The sequence below is a fragment of the Rhinopithecus roxellana genome, chromosome 16, assembly GCF_007565055.1.
Source record: "Rhinopithecus roxellana isolate Shanxi Qingling chromosome 16, ASM756505v1, whole genome shotgun sequence".
Taxonomy (NCBI): Eukaryota; Metazoa; Chordata; class Mammalia; order Primates; family Cercopithecidae; genus Rhinopithecus; species Rhinopithecus roxellana.
In genome coordinates this window covers 28,260,394-28,273,886 of record NC_044564.1, presented here as the reverse complement: position 1 = coordinate 28,273,886, position 13,493 = coordinate 28,260,394, and positions in this window count along the sequence as shown.

Genomic DNA, 13,493 nt, shown 5'->3' with positions numbered 1-13,493 from the left:
TCAGTTCAAAACGTGAAAGAAGCTCTCTGAGAAACTTCTTTGTGATCTGTGAATTCATCTCACAGAGTTACAAGTTAGTCCTCATGAAGCAGTTTGCTAACACTCTTTTCGTGGAATCTGCAAAGTGATATTTGGGAGCCCATTGGGACCCAGTGTGGAAAAGGAAATATCCTCAGACAATAACTAGAGAGAAGCTTTCTGAGAGATTGCTTTCTGATGTGTGAATTCGTCACACAGAGTTCCACACTTCCCTTTTTGGATCAGTTTGCTAACACTGTTCTCGTGGATTCTGAAAAGTGATATATGGGAGCTCATTGAGGGCTATGGTGAAAAAGGAAATATCTACAGATGAAATCTGGAAAGAGGCCTTCTGGAAAATGCATTTCGAAGAATGAATGCAACTCACAGACTGACACCTTTCTCTTCAGTGATCAGTTTGCTAACACAGTTGTCTTCAAATATGCAATTGGATACTTTTAGCGTAATGAAGCTTACGGTGACAAAGGAAATGTCCTCAGATGAAAACTAGAAGGAAGCTTTATTAGAAACTTCTTGGTGATGCGTGAGTTCATCTCACAGAGTTACAGTTATGTTTCCTGGAACAGTCCATGAACACTATCTTTGAGGAACCTGAGAAGGGCTAATTTGGATCGCATTGAGGCCTAGGCTGATAAAGGAAATATCATAAGCTCAAAACGTGAAAGAAGCTTTCTGAGATACTTCTTTGTGATCTGTGAATTCATCTCACAGAGTTACAACTGATATCTCAGGAAGTAGTTTGGTAACATTCTTTTTGTTGCCTCTGCCAAGTGATATTGGGAGTCCTTTGGTTCCCATTGTGAAAAAGGAAATATCCTCAGATAATTACTGGATAGAAGCTTTCTGAGAGATTGCTTTTTGATGTGTGACTTCATCACACAAAATTCCACCCTCCTTTTTTGGAACAGTTTGCTAACACAGTTTTCGTGGATGTTGCCCAGTTAAGTATGGGAGCTCATTGAGGGCTATGGTAAAAAAGGAAATATCTTCACTTAGAAACTGGAAAGAAGCCTTCTGGGAAAATGCACTTCGATTTATGAATGCAACTCACAGAGTTACACATTTCTCTTCAGTGATCAGTTTGCCAACACACTTTTCTAGACATCTGCAATGGGATATTTCTTTGAGCAATGAAGCTTATGAGGCAAAGGAAATATCCTCAGATGAAAACTACAAAGAAGCTGTCCCAGAAACTTCTTGGTGATGTGTGAATTCATCTCACAGAATTACATTTATGTTTCCAGGAACAGTCCATTAACACTGTCTTTGAGGAAAATGAGAATGGCAACGTTGGATCGCATTGAAGCCTACGCTGATAAAGCAAATATCATCAGTTCAAAACGTAAAAGAAGCTTTCTGAGAAACTTCTTTGTGATCTGTGAATTCATCTCACAGAGTTACAACTTAGTCCTCATGAAGCAGTTTGCAAACACTCTTTTCGTGGAATCTGCAAACTGATATTTGGGAACCCATTGGGGCCCATTGTGAAAAAGGAAATATCCTCGAATAATAACTAGAGAGAAGCTTTCTGAGAGATTGCTTTCTATTGTGTGACTTCATCACACAGAGTTCCATTCTTCCCTTCTTAGAACAGTGTGTTAACACAGTTGTCGTGGATTCTTCAAAGTGATATTTGGGAGGTCATCGAGGGCTATGGTGAAAAAGGAAATATCTTCAGATAAAAAGTGGAAAGAAGCCTTCTGGGAAAATGCACTTTGATGTATCAATGCAACTCACAGAGTTACACGTTTCTCTTCAGCGATCAGTTTGCTAACAGAGTTTTCTTGAAATCTGCAATGGGATACTTCTTAGCGCAATGAAGCTTACAGTGACAAAGGAAATATCCTCAGATGAAAACTCTAAGAAGTTTTGTTAGAAAATTCTTGATGATGTGTGAATTCATCTCACAGAGTTCCACTTATGTTTCCTGGAATGTCCATTAACACTGTCTTTGAGGAACCTGAGAAGGGCTACTTTGGATCACAATGAGGCCTACACTGATAAAGGAAATATCATCAGTACAAAATGTGAAAGAACCTGTCTGAGAAACTTCTTTGTGATGTGTGAATTCATCTCACATAGTTACAACTTAGTTCTCATGAAGCAGTTTGATAACACTATTTTCGTGGAATCTGCAAAGTGATATTTGGAGCCCATTGGGGCCCATTGTGAAAAAGGAAATATCCTCAGATAATAACTAACTAGAGAGAAGCTTTCTGAGAGATTGCTTTCTGATGTGTGACTTCATCACACAGAGTTCCACCCTTCCCTTCTTGGAACCGTTTGCTAACACAGTTATCCTGGATTCTGCAAAGTGACATTTGGCAGCTCATTGAGGGCTATGTTGAAAAAGGAAATATCTTCAGTTAAAAACTGGAAAGAAGGCTTCTGGGAAAATGCACGTCGATGTGCGAATGCAACTCACAGAGTTACACGTTTCTCTTCAATGGTCAGATTGCTAACACAGTTTTCTTGAAATCTGCAATGGGATGCTTTTTAGCGCAATGAAGCTTATGGTGAGAAAGGAAATATCCTCAGATGAAAACTAGAAAGAAGCTTTCTTAGAAACTTCTTGATGATGTGTGAATTCATCTCATAGAGTTAAACCTATGTTTCCTGGAACAGTCCATTAACTCTATCTTTGAGGAACCTGAAAAGCGCCACTTTGGATTGCACTGAGGCCTACGCTGATAACGCAAATATCATCAGTTCAAATCGTGAAAGAATCTTTCTGAGAAACTTCTTTGAGATCTGTGAATTCATCCCAGTGTTACAACTTAGTCCTCGGGAAGCAGTTTGCTAACAATCTTTTCGTGGAATCTGCAAAGTGATATTTGTGAGCCCATTAGGGCCCATTGTGAAAGACGAAATATCCTCAGATAATAACTAGAGAGAAGTTTTCTGAGAGATTCCTTTCTGATGTGTGACTTCATCACACAGAGTTCCACCCTGCCCTTCTTGGAACACTTTGCTAACACAGTTGTCCTGGATTCTGCAAACTTATATTTGGGAGCCTTTTGAGGGCTACGGTGAAAAAGGAAATATCTTCAGATAAAAACTGGAATGAAGCCTTCTGCGAAAATGCACTTCGATGTATGAATGCAAATCACAGACTTCCACTTTACCTTTCAGTGATCAGTTTGCTAACACAGTTTTCTTGCAATCTGCAATGGGATATTTTTAGTGCAATGAAGCTTACGGTGACAAAGGAAATATCCTCAGAGGAAAAGTAGAAAGAAGCTTTTCCAGAAACTTCTTGGTGATGTGTGAATTCATCTCACAGAGTTACACTTATGTTTCCTGGAGCAGTCCATTAATACTGTCTTTGAGAAACCTGAGAAGGGCTACTTTGAATTGCATTGACGCCTACGCTGATGAAGCAAATATCATCAGTTCAAAACGTGAGAGAAGCTTTCTGAGAAACTTCTGTGTGATCTGTGAATTCGTCTCACAGTGTTACAACTTAGTCCTCATGAAACAGTTTGCTAATAGGCTTTTCGTGGTACCATTAAAGTGATATTTGGGATCCCAGTGGAGCCCATTGTGAACAAGGAAATGTCCTCAGATAATAACTAGAGAGAAGCTTTCTGAGGGATTGCTTTCTGATGTTTGACTTCATCAAACAGAGTTCCATCCTTCCCTTCTTGGAACAGATTGCTAACACAGTTGTCGTGGATTCTGAAAAGTGATATTTGGGAGCTCATTGAGGGCAATGGTGAAAAAGGATATATCTTCAGATAAAAACTGGAAAGAAGCCTTCTGGGAAAATGCACTTCCATGTATGAATGCATCTCACAGAGTTACACGTTTCTCTTCAGTGATCAGTTTCCTAACAGTTTTCTTGAAATCTGCAATGGGATACTTCTTCTCAGCTAAAAACTAGAATGAAGCATTCTGGGAAAATGCACTTCGATGTATGAATGCAGCGCACAGAGATACTCCTTTCTCTTCAGTGATCAGTTTTCTAAGACAGATAACTTTTTATCTGCAATGGGATACTTCTTAGCGCAAGGAAGCTTACGGTGACAAAGGAAATATCCTCAGATGAAAAGTAGAAAGGCGCTTTCTGAGAAATTTCTTGGTGATGTGTGAATTCATCTCACAGAGTTACACTTATGTTTCCGGGAACAGTCCATTAACACTGTCTTTGAGGAACCTGAGAAGGGGTACTTTGGATCGCATTGAGGCCTATGCTGATAAAGGAAATATCATCAGTTCAAAACGTGAAAGAAGCTTTCTGAGAATCTTCTTTGTGATCTGTGAATTCATCTCACAGTGTTACAGCTTAGACCTCAGGAAACAGTTAGCTAACACTGTTTTCGTGGAATCTGCAAAGTGATATTTGGAGCCCATTGGGGCCCATTGTGAAAAAGGATATATCCTCAGATAATAACTACAGAGAAGCTTTCTGAGAAATTGCTTTCTGATGTGTGACTTCATCACACAGAGTTCCACCCTTCCCTTCTTGGAGCCATTTGCTAACACTGTTGCTGTGAATTCTGCCACGTGATATTTGGGAGCTCTTTGAGGGCTATGGTGAAAAAGCAAATATCTTCAGATAAAAACTGGAATGAAGCCTTCTGGGAAAATGCACTTCGATGTATGAATGCAACTCACAGAGTTATACGTTTCTCTTCAGTGATCATTTTGCTAAAACAGTTTTCTTGAAATCTGCAATGCGATACTTCTTAGCGTATTGAAGCTTACGGTGACAAAGGAAATATCCTCTGATGAAAACTACAAAGAAGCTTTCTTAGAAACTTCTTGGTGATGTGTGAATTCATCTCACAGAGTTACACTTATGTTTCCTGGAACAGTCCATTAACACTGTCTTTCAGGACCCTGAGAAGGGCTAATTTGGATCACATTGAGGCCTACGTAGATAAAGGAAATATCATCAGTTCAAAACGTGGAAGAAGCTTTCTGAGAAACTTTTGTGTGACCTGTGACTTCATCTCACGGTGTTACGATTATATTTCCAGGAAAAGTCCACTAACAGTGTCTTTGAGGACCCTGAGAATGGCTAATTTGGATCGCATTGAGCCCAACCCTCATAAAGGATATATCATCAGTTCAAAACGTGAAAGAAGCTATCTGAGAAACTTCTTTGTGATCTGTGAATTCATCGGAGAGAGTTACAGCTTAGACCTCAGGAAGCAGTTTGCTAACACACTTTTCGTGGAATCTGCAATGTGATATTTGGGAGAACATTGGGACCCTTTGTGAAAAAGGAAATATCCTCACATAATTACTAAACAGAACCTTTCTGAGAGATAGCTTTATGATGTGCGACTTCATCACAGAGAGTTTCACCCTTCCTTTCTTGGAACGCTTTGCTGACACAGTTGTCGTTGATTTTGCCAAGTGATATTTGGGAGTGCATTGAGGGCCATGGTGAAAAAGAAATATTTTCAGATAAAAACTGGAAAGAAGCCGTCTGGGAAAATGCACTTCGATGTATGAATGCAACTCATAGAGTTACACCTTTCTCTTCTGTGATAAGTTTGCTAACACAGTTTTCTTGAAATCTGCAATGGGATACTTCTTAGTGCAATGAAGCTTACTGTGACAAAGGAAATATCCTCAGATGAAAACTAGAAAGAAGCTTGTTTAGAAACTTCTTGGTGATGTGTGAATTCATCTCACAGAGTTACACTTATGTTTAATAGAAAGGTCCATTAACAATGTCTTTGAGGAACCTGAGAAGGGCTACTTTGGATAGCATTGAGGCCTAGGCTGATAAAGGAAATATAATCAGATCAAAACGTGAAAGAAGCTTTCTGAGAGACTCCTTTGTGATCTGTGAATTCATCTCACAGATTTACAGCTGAGACCTCAAGAAGCAGTTTCCTAACACTCTTTTCACGGAATCTGCAAGCTGATATTTGGGAGCACATTGCAGCCCATTGTGAAAAGGAAATATCCTCAGATAAACACCAGAGAGAAGCTTTCTGAGAGTTTGCTATCTGATGTGTGACTTCATCGCACAGAGTTCCACACTTCCCTTCTTGGAACAGTTTGCTAACACTGTTGTCGTGGACTCTGCAAAGTGATATTTGGGAGTTAATTGAGGGCTATGGTGAAAAAGGAAATATCTTCAAATGAAAACTGGAAAGAAAAGTTTTGGAAAATGCACTTCGACGAATGAATGCCCCCCACAGAGTGACACCTTTCTCTTCAGTGATCATTTTGCTAACACAGTTTTCTTGAAATATGAAATGGGATACTTCTTAGCGCAATGAAGCTTACGGTGACAATGGAAATATCCTCACAGGAAAACTAGAAGGAATCTTTCTTAGAAACTTCTTGGTGATATTTGAATTCATGTTACAGAGTTACACTTATGTTTCCTGGAACACTCCATTAACACTGTATTTGAGGAACCTGAGAAGAGCTAATTTGGATCGCATTGAGGCCTACGCTGGTAAGGGAAATATCATCAGATCAAAACGTGAAAGAAGCTTTCTGAGAAACTTCTGTGTGATCTGTGAATTCATCTCACAGAGTTACAGCTTAGAACTCATGAAGCAGTTTGCTAACACTCTTTTCGTGGAATCTGAAAAGTGATATTTGGGAGCCCTTTGCGGTCCATTGTGAAAAAGGAAATATCCTCAGATAATTACTAGAGAGCTTTCTGAGACATTGCTTTCTGAGGTGTTAATTCGTCACACAGAGTTCCACCTCTCCCTTCTTGGAACAGTTTGCTAACACTGTTGTGTGGATTCTGAGAAGTGATATTTGGGAGCTCATAGAGGGCTATGGTGGAAAAGGAAATATCCTCAAATAAAAAATGCAAAAAAGATTTCTGGAAAATGCACTTCGAAGAATGAATGCAACCCAAAGAGTGACGCCTTTCTCTTCAGTGATCAGATTGCTAACACAGTTTTCTTGAAATCCGCAATGGGATACTTCTTAGCGCAATGAAGCTTATGGTGACAAAGGAAATATCCTCAGAGGAAAACTAGAAGGAATCTTTCTTAGAAACTTCTTGGTGATGTGTGAATTCATCTCACAGACTAACACTTACGTTTCCTGGAACAGTCCAGTAACACTGTCTTTGAGGAACATGAGAAGGGCTATTCTCCAATGCATTGAGGCCTACGCTGCGAAAGGAAATATCATCAGATCAAAACGTGAAAGAAGCTTTCTGAGAAACTTCTTTGTGATCTGTGAATTCATCTCACAGAGTTGCAACTTAGTCCTCAGGAAGCAGATTGCTAACACTCTTTGGGTGGAACCTGCAAAGTGATATTTGGGAGCCCATTGGGGCCCATTGTGAAAAAGGAAATATCCTCAGATAATAACTAGAGAGAATCTTTCTGAGAGATTGCTTTCTGATGTGTGACTTCATGACACAGAGTTCCAAACTTCCCTTCTTGGAACAGTTTGCTAACACTGTTTTCGTGGATTCTGCCAAGTGATATTTGGTAGCTCTTTGAGGGCTATGGTGGAAAAGGAAATATCTTCAGATAAAAAGTGGAAAGAAGCCTTCTGTGATAATGCACTTCGATGTATGAATGCAACTCACAGAGTTACACGTTTCTCTTCAGGGATCAGTTTGCTAACACAGTTTTCTTGAAAGCTGCAATGGGATACTTCTTAGCGCAATGAAGCTTACGGTGACAAAGGAGATATCCTCAGAAGAAAATTAGAAGGAAGATTTCTTATAAACTTCTTGGTGATATGTGAATTCATCTCACAGAGTTACACTTATGTTTTCCAGAACAGTCCATTAACACTGTCTTTGAGGAACCTGAGAAGGGCTACTTTGATCGCATTGAGGCCTACGCTGAGAAAGGAAATATCATCAGTTCAAAACGTGAAAGAAGCTTTCTGAGAAACTTCTTTGTGAACTATGAATTCATCTCACAGAGTTACAGCTTGGACCTCAGGCAGCAGTTTGCTAACACTCTTTTCGTAGAATCTGCAAAGTGATATTTGGAAGCCAATTGGGGCCCATTTTGAAAAAGGAAATATCCTCAGATAATAACTAGAGAGAAGTTTTCTGAGAGATTGCTTTCTGATGTGTGACTTCATCACACAGAGTTCGACCCTTCCCTTCTTGGAACAGTTTGCTAACACAGTTCTCATGGATTCTGCAAAGTGATATCGGTAGCTCTTTGAGAGATACGGTGAAAAAGGAAATATCTTCAGATAAATACTGGAAAGAAGCCTTCTGGAAAAATGCACTTCGATGCATGAATGCAACTCACACAGTGACACCTTTCTCTTCATTGATCAGTTTCCAAAAAGTTTTCTTGAAATCTGCAATGGGATACTTCTTAGCGCAATGAAGTTTATGGTGACAAAGGAAATATCCCCAGATGAAAACTAGAAAGAAGCTTTCCTAGAAACTTCTTGGTGATGTGTGAATTCATCTAGCAGAATTTCACTTATGTTTCCTGGAACAGTCCATTAACACTGTCTTTGAGGAACCTGAGAAGCGCTACTTTGGATAGCATTGAGGCCTGTGCTGAAAAGGAAATATCATCAGTTAAAAACGTGAAAGAAGCTTTCTGAGAAACTTCTTTGTGATCTGTGAATTCATCTCACAGAGTTACAGCTTAGACATCAGGAAGCAGTTTGCTAACACTCTTTTCGTGGAATCTGCAAAGTGACATTTTTGAGCCCTTTGGGCCCCATTGTGAAAAAGGATACATCCTCAGATAACAAATAGAGAGAAGCTTTCTGAGAGATTGCTTTCTGAGGTGTGACTTCAACACACAGAGTTCCACGTTTCTCTCCTTGGAATAGTTTGCTAACACAGTTGTCGTGGATTCTGCAAAGTGATATTTCGTAGCTCTTTGAGGGCTATGGTGAAAAAGGAAATACCTTAAGATAAAAACTGGAAAGAAGTCTTCCAGAAAAACGCAGTTCGATGTATGAATGTCACTCACTGAGTTACACGTTTCGCTTCAGTGATCAGTTGCCTCACAGAGTTTTCTTGAAATCTGCAGTGGGATATTTCTTAGCGCAATGAAGCTTACAGTGACAGAGGAAATATCCTCAGATGAAAACTAGAAGGAAGATTTCTTATGAACTTCTTGGTGATGTATGAATTCATCTCACAGAGTTTCACTTATGTTTCCTGGAACAGTCCATTGACACTGTCTTTGAGGAACCTGAGAAGGGCAACTTGGGATCACATTGAGGTCTACGCTTATAAAGGAAATATCATTAGTACAAAACGTGAAAGAAGCTTTCTGAGAAAGTTCTTTGTGATCTGTGAATTCATCTCACAGAGTTACAGCTTAGACCGCAGGAAGCAGTTTGTTAACACTCTGTACGTGGAAACTGCAACGTGGTATTTTGGAGCCCGTTGGGGCCCATTGTGAAAAAGGAAATATCCTCAGAATATAACTAGAGAGAAGCTTTCTCAGAGATCGATTTCTGATGTGTGACTTCATCGCACAGAGTTCCACCACTCCCTTCTTGGAGCAGTTTGCTAACACAGTAGTCGTGGATTCTGCAAAGTGATATTTGGGAGCTCTTTGAGGGCTATCGTGTAAAAGTAAATATCTTCAAATAAAAACAGGAAAGAAGCCTCTGAGATATTGCACTTCGATGTATGAATGGAACTCAAAGAGTTACACCTTTCTCTTCAGTGATCAGTTTGCTAACACAGTTTTCTTGAAATCTGCAGTGGGATATTTCTTAGCGCAATGAAGCTTACGGTGACAAAGCAAATATCCTCAGATGAAAACTAAAAAACGCTTTCTTAGAAACGTCTTGGTGATGTGTGAATTCATCTCACAGAGTTAGACTTATGTTTCCTAGAACAGTCCATTAACACTGTCTTTGAGGAACCTGAGAAGGGCTACTTTGTGTCTCATGGAAGCCTACGCTGATAAAGGAAATATCATCAGTTCAAAAGGTAAGAGAAGCTTTCTCAGAAACTTCTTTGTGATTTGTGAATTCATTTCACAGAGTTACAACTTAGTCCTCATGAAGCAGTTTGCTAACACTCTTTTCGTGAATCTGCAAAGTGATATTTGGGAGCCCATTGAGGCCCATTGTGAAAAAGGAGAAAGGAAATATCCTCAAATAATAACTAGCGATAAGTTATCTGAGAGATTGCTTTCTGAGGTGTGACTTCATCATTCAGAGTTCCACCCTTCCCTTTTTGAACGTTTTTCTAATGCAGTTGTCCTGGATTCTGCAAAGTGATATTTGGGAACTCATTTTGGGCTATGGTGAAAAAGGAAATATCTTCAGATAAAAACTGGAAAGAAGCCTTCTGGCATAATGCAATTCGATGCATGAATACAACTCACAGAGTTACACCTTTCTCTTCAGTGATCAGTTTCCTAACACAGTTTTCTTGAAATCTGCAATCGGATTCTTTTAGCACAATAAAGCTTATGGTGACAAAGGAAATATCCTCAGATGAATACTAGAAAGAAGCTTTCTTAGAAACTTCTTGGTGATGTGTGAATTCAACTCACAGAGTTACGCTTATGTTTCCTGGAACAGTCCATTAACACTCCCTTTGAGGAATCTGAGAAGGGCTACTTTGGATCGCACTCAGGCCTACGCTGATAAAGGAAATATCATCAGTTCAAAACGTGAAAGAAGCTTTCTGAGAAACTTCTTTGGGATCTGTGAATTCATCTCACAGAGACACAGCTTATACCTCAGGAAGCAGTTTCCTAACACTCTTTTCGCGGAATCTGCATAGTGATATTTGGGAACCCATTTGTGCCCATTGTGAAAAAGGAAATATCCTCAGATAATAAATAGAGAGAAGCTTTCTGAGAGAATGCTTTCTGAGGTGTGACTTCATCACACAGAGTTCCACCCTTCACTTCTTGGAACAGGTTGCTAACACTGTTGTCGTGGATCCTGCCAAGTTATTTTTGGGAGCTCATTGAGGGCTAAGGTGAAAAATGAAATATCTTCAGATAAAAACTGTAAAGAAGCCTTCTGGAAAAATGCAGTTCGATGTATGAATGTAACTCACGCAGTTACACGTTTCTCTTCAGTGATCAGTTTGATACCACAGTTCTCTTGAAATCTACAATGGGATACTTCTTATCGTAATGAATTTTACGGTGACAAAGGAAATATCCTCAGATGAAAACTAGAACGAAGCTTTCTTAGAAATTTCTTGGTGATGTGTGAATTCATCTCACAGAGTTACACATTAGTCCTCATGAAGCAGTTTGCTAACACTCTTTTCGTGGCGTCTGCAAAGTGATATTTGGGAATCCGTTGGGGCCCTTTGTGGAAAAGGAAATATCCTCAGATAAAAACTACAGAGAAGCTTTCTGGGAGATTGCTTTCTTAGATGTGAATTCATCACACAGATTTCCACCCTTCCCTTCTTGGAACAGCTTGCTAACACTGCAGTCGTGTATTCTGTAAAGTGATATTTTGGAGCTCATAGTGGGATATGGTGACAAAGGAAATATCTTCAGATAAAAACTGGAAAGAAGCCATGTGTTAAAATGCACTTCGATGTATGAATGCAACTCAAAGAGTGACACCTTTCTTTTCAGTGATCACTTTGCTAACACAGTTTTCTTGAAATCTGCAATGGGATGTTTCTTAGCGCAACGAAGCTTACGGTGTCAAAAGAAATATCCTCAGATGAAAACTAGAAAGAAGCAGTTAGAAATTTCTTGGTGATGTGTGAATTCATCTCACAGAGTTACACTTATATTTCCTGGAACAGGCCATTAACACTGTCTTTGAGGAACATGAGAAGGGCTAATTTGGATCGCATTGAGGCCTACGCTGATAAAGGAAATATCGGTTCAAAACGTGAAAGAAGCTTTATGAGAGACTCCTTTGTGATCTGTGAATTCATCTCACAGAGTTACAGCTTAGACCTCAGGAAGCAGTTTGCTAACACTCTTTTCGTGGTAACTGCCAGGTGATATTTGTAAGCGCATTGGGGCCCATTGTGAAAAAGGAAATATCCTCAGATAATAACTAGAGAGAAGCTTTCTGAGAGACAGCTTTCTGATGTGTGACTTCATCACACAGAGTTCCACCCTTCCCTTCTTGGAACAGTGCTAACACCGTTTTCGTGGATTCTGTAAAGTGATATTTGGAAGCTCAGTGAGGGCTACGGTGAAAAAGGAAATATCAGATAAAAACTGGAATGACGCCTTCTGAGAAAATGCACTTCGATGTGTGAATTTAACTAACAGAGTTACACGTTTCTCTTCAGTGATCAGTTTCGTAACACAGTTTTCTTGAAATCTGCAATGGGATACTTCTTAGTGCAATGAAGCTTACGGTGACAAAGGAAATATCCTCAGATGAAAACTAGAAACAAGCTTTCCTTGAAACTTCTTGGTGATGTGTGAATTCATCTCACAGAGTTACACTTATGTTTCCTGGAGCAGTCCATTAACACTGTCTTTGAGGAATCTTAGAAGGGCCACTTTGGATTACATGGATACCTATGGTGATAAAGGAAATATCATCAGTTCAAAACGCGAAAGAAGCTTTCTGAGAAACTTCTTTGTGATCTGTGAGTTCATCACACCGAGTTGCAGCTTAGACCTCAGGAGGCATTCTGCTAACAATCTTTTCGTGGAATCTGCAATGTGATATGTGGGAGCCCATTGGGGCCCATGGTGAAAAAGGAAATATCCTCAGATAATAACTAGAGAGACGCTTTTTGAGAGATTGCTTTCCTCTGTGTGACTTCATCACACAGAATTTCAGCCTTCCCTTCTTCGAATAGTTTGCTAACACTGTTGTCATGGATTCTGCCAAGTGATATATGGGAGCTCATTGAGGGGTTTGGTGAAAAAGGAAATATCTTCAGATAAAAACTGGAAAGAAGCCTTCTGGGAAAATGCACTTCGATGTATGAATGCAACTCACTGAGTTAAACGTTTCTGTTCAGTGATCAGTTTGCCAACAGAGTTTTCTTGAAATCTGCAATGGGATACTTCTTAGCGCAATGAAGCTTCCGGTGACAAAGGAAATATCCTCAGATAAAAACTAGAAAGAAGCTTTCTTAGAAACTTCTTGGTGATGTGTGAATTCATCTCACAGAGTTGCACTTATGTTTCCTGGAACACTCCATTAACACTCTCTTTGAAGAACCTGAGAAGGGCTACTTTGGATCGCATTGAGGCCTACACTGATAAAGGAAATAGCATCAGTTCAAAACGTGAAAGAAGCTTTTTGAGAAACTTCTTTGTGATCTGTGAATTCCTCTCACAGAGTTACAGCTTAGACCTCAGGAAGCAGTCTCCTAACCCTCTTTTCGTGGAATCTGCAAAGTGATATTTGTGAGCTCTTTGGGCCCCATTGTGAAAAAGGAATTATCCTCAGATAAGAACTAGAGAAAAGCTTTCTGAGAGATTGCTTTCTGATGTGTGACTTCATCACACAGAGTTTCACCCTTCCAATCATGGAGCAGTTTGCTAACACTGTTGTTGTGGATTCTTCAAAGTGATATTTGGGAATTCATTGAGTCCTATGGTGAAAAA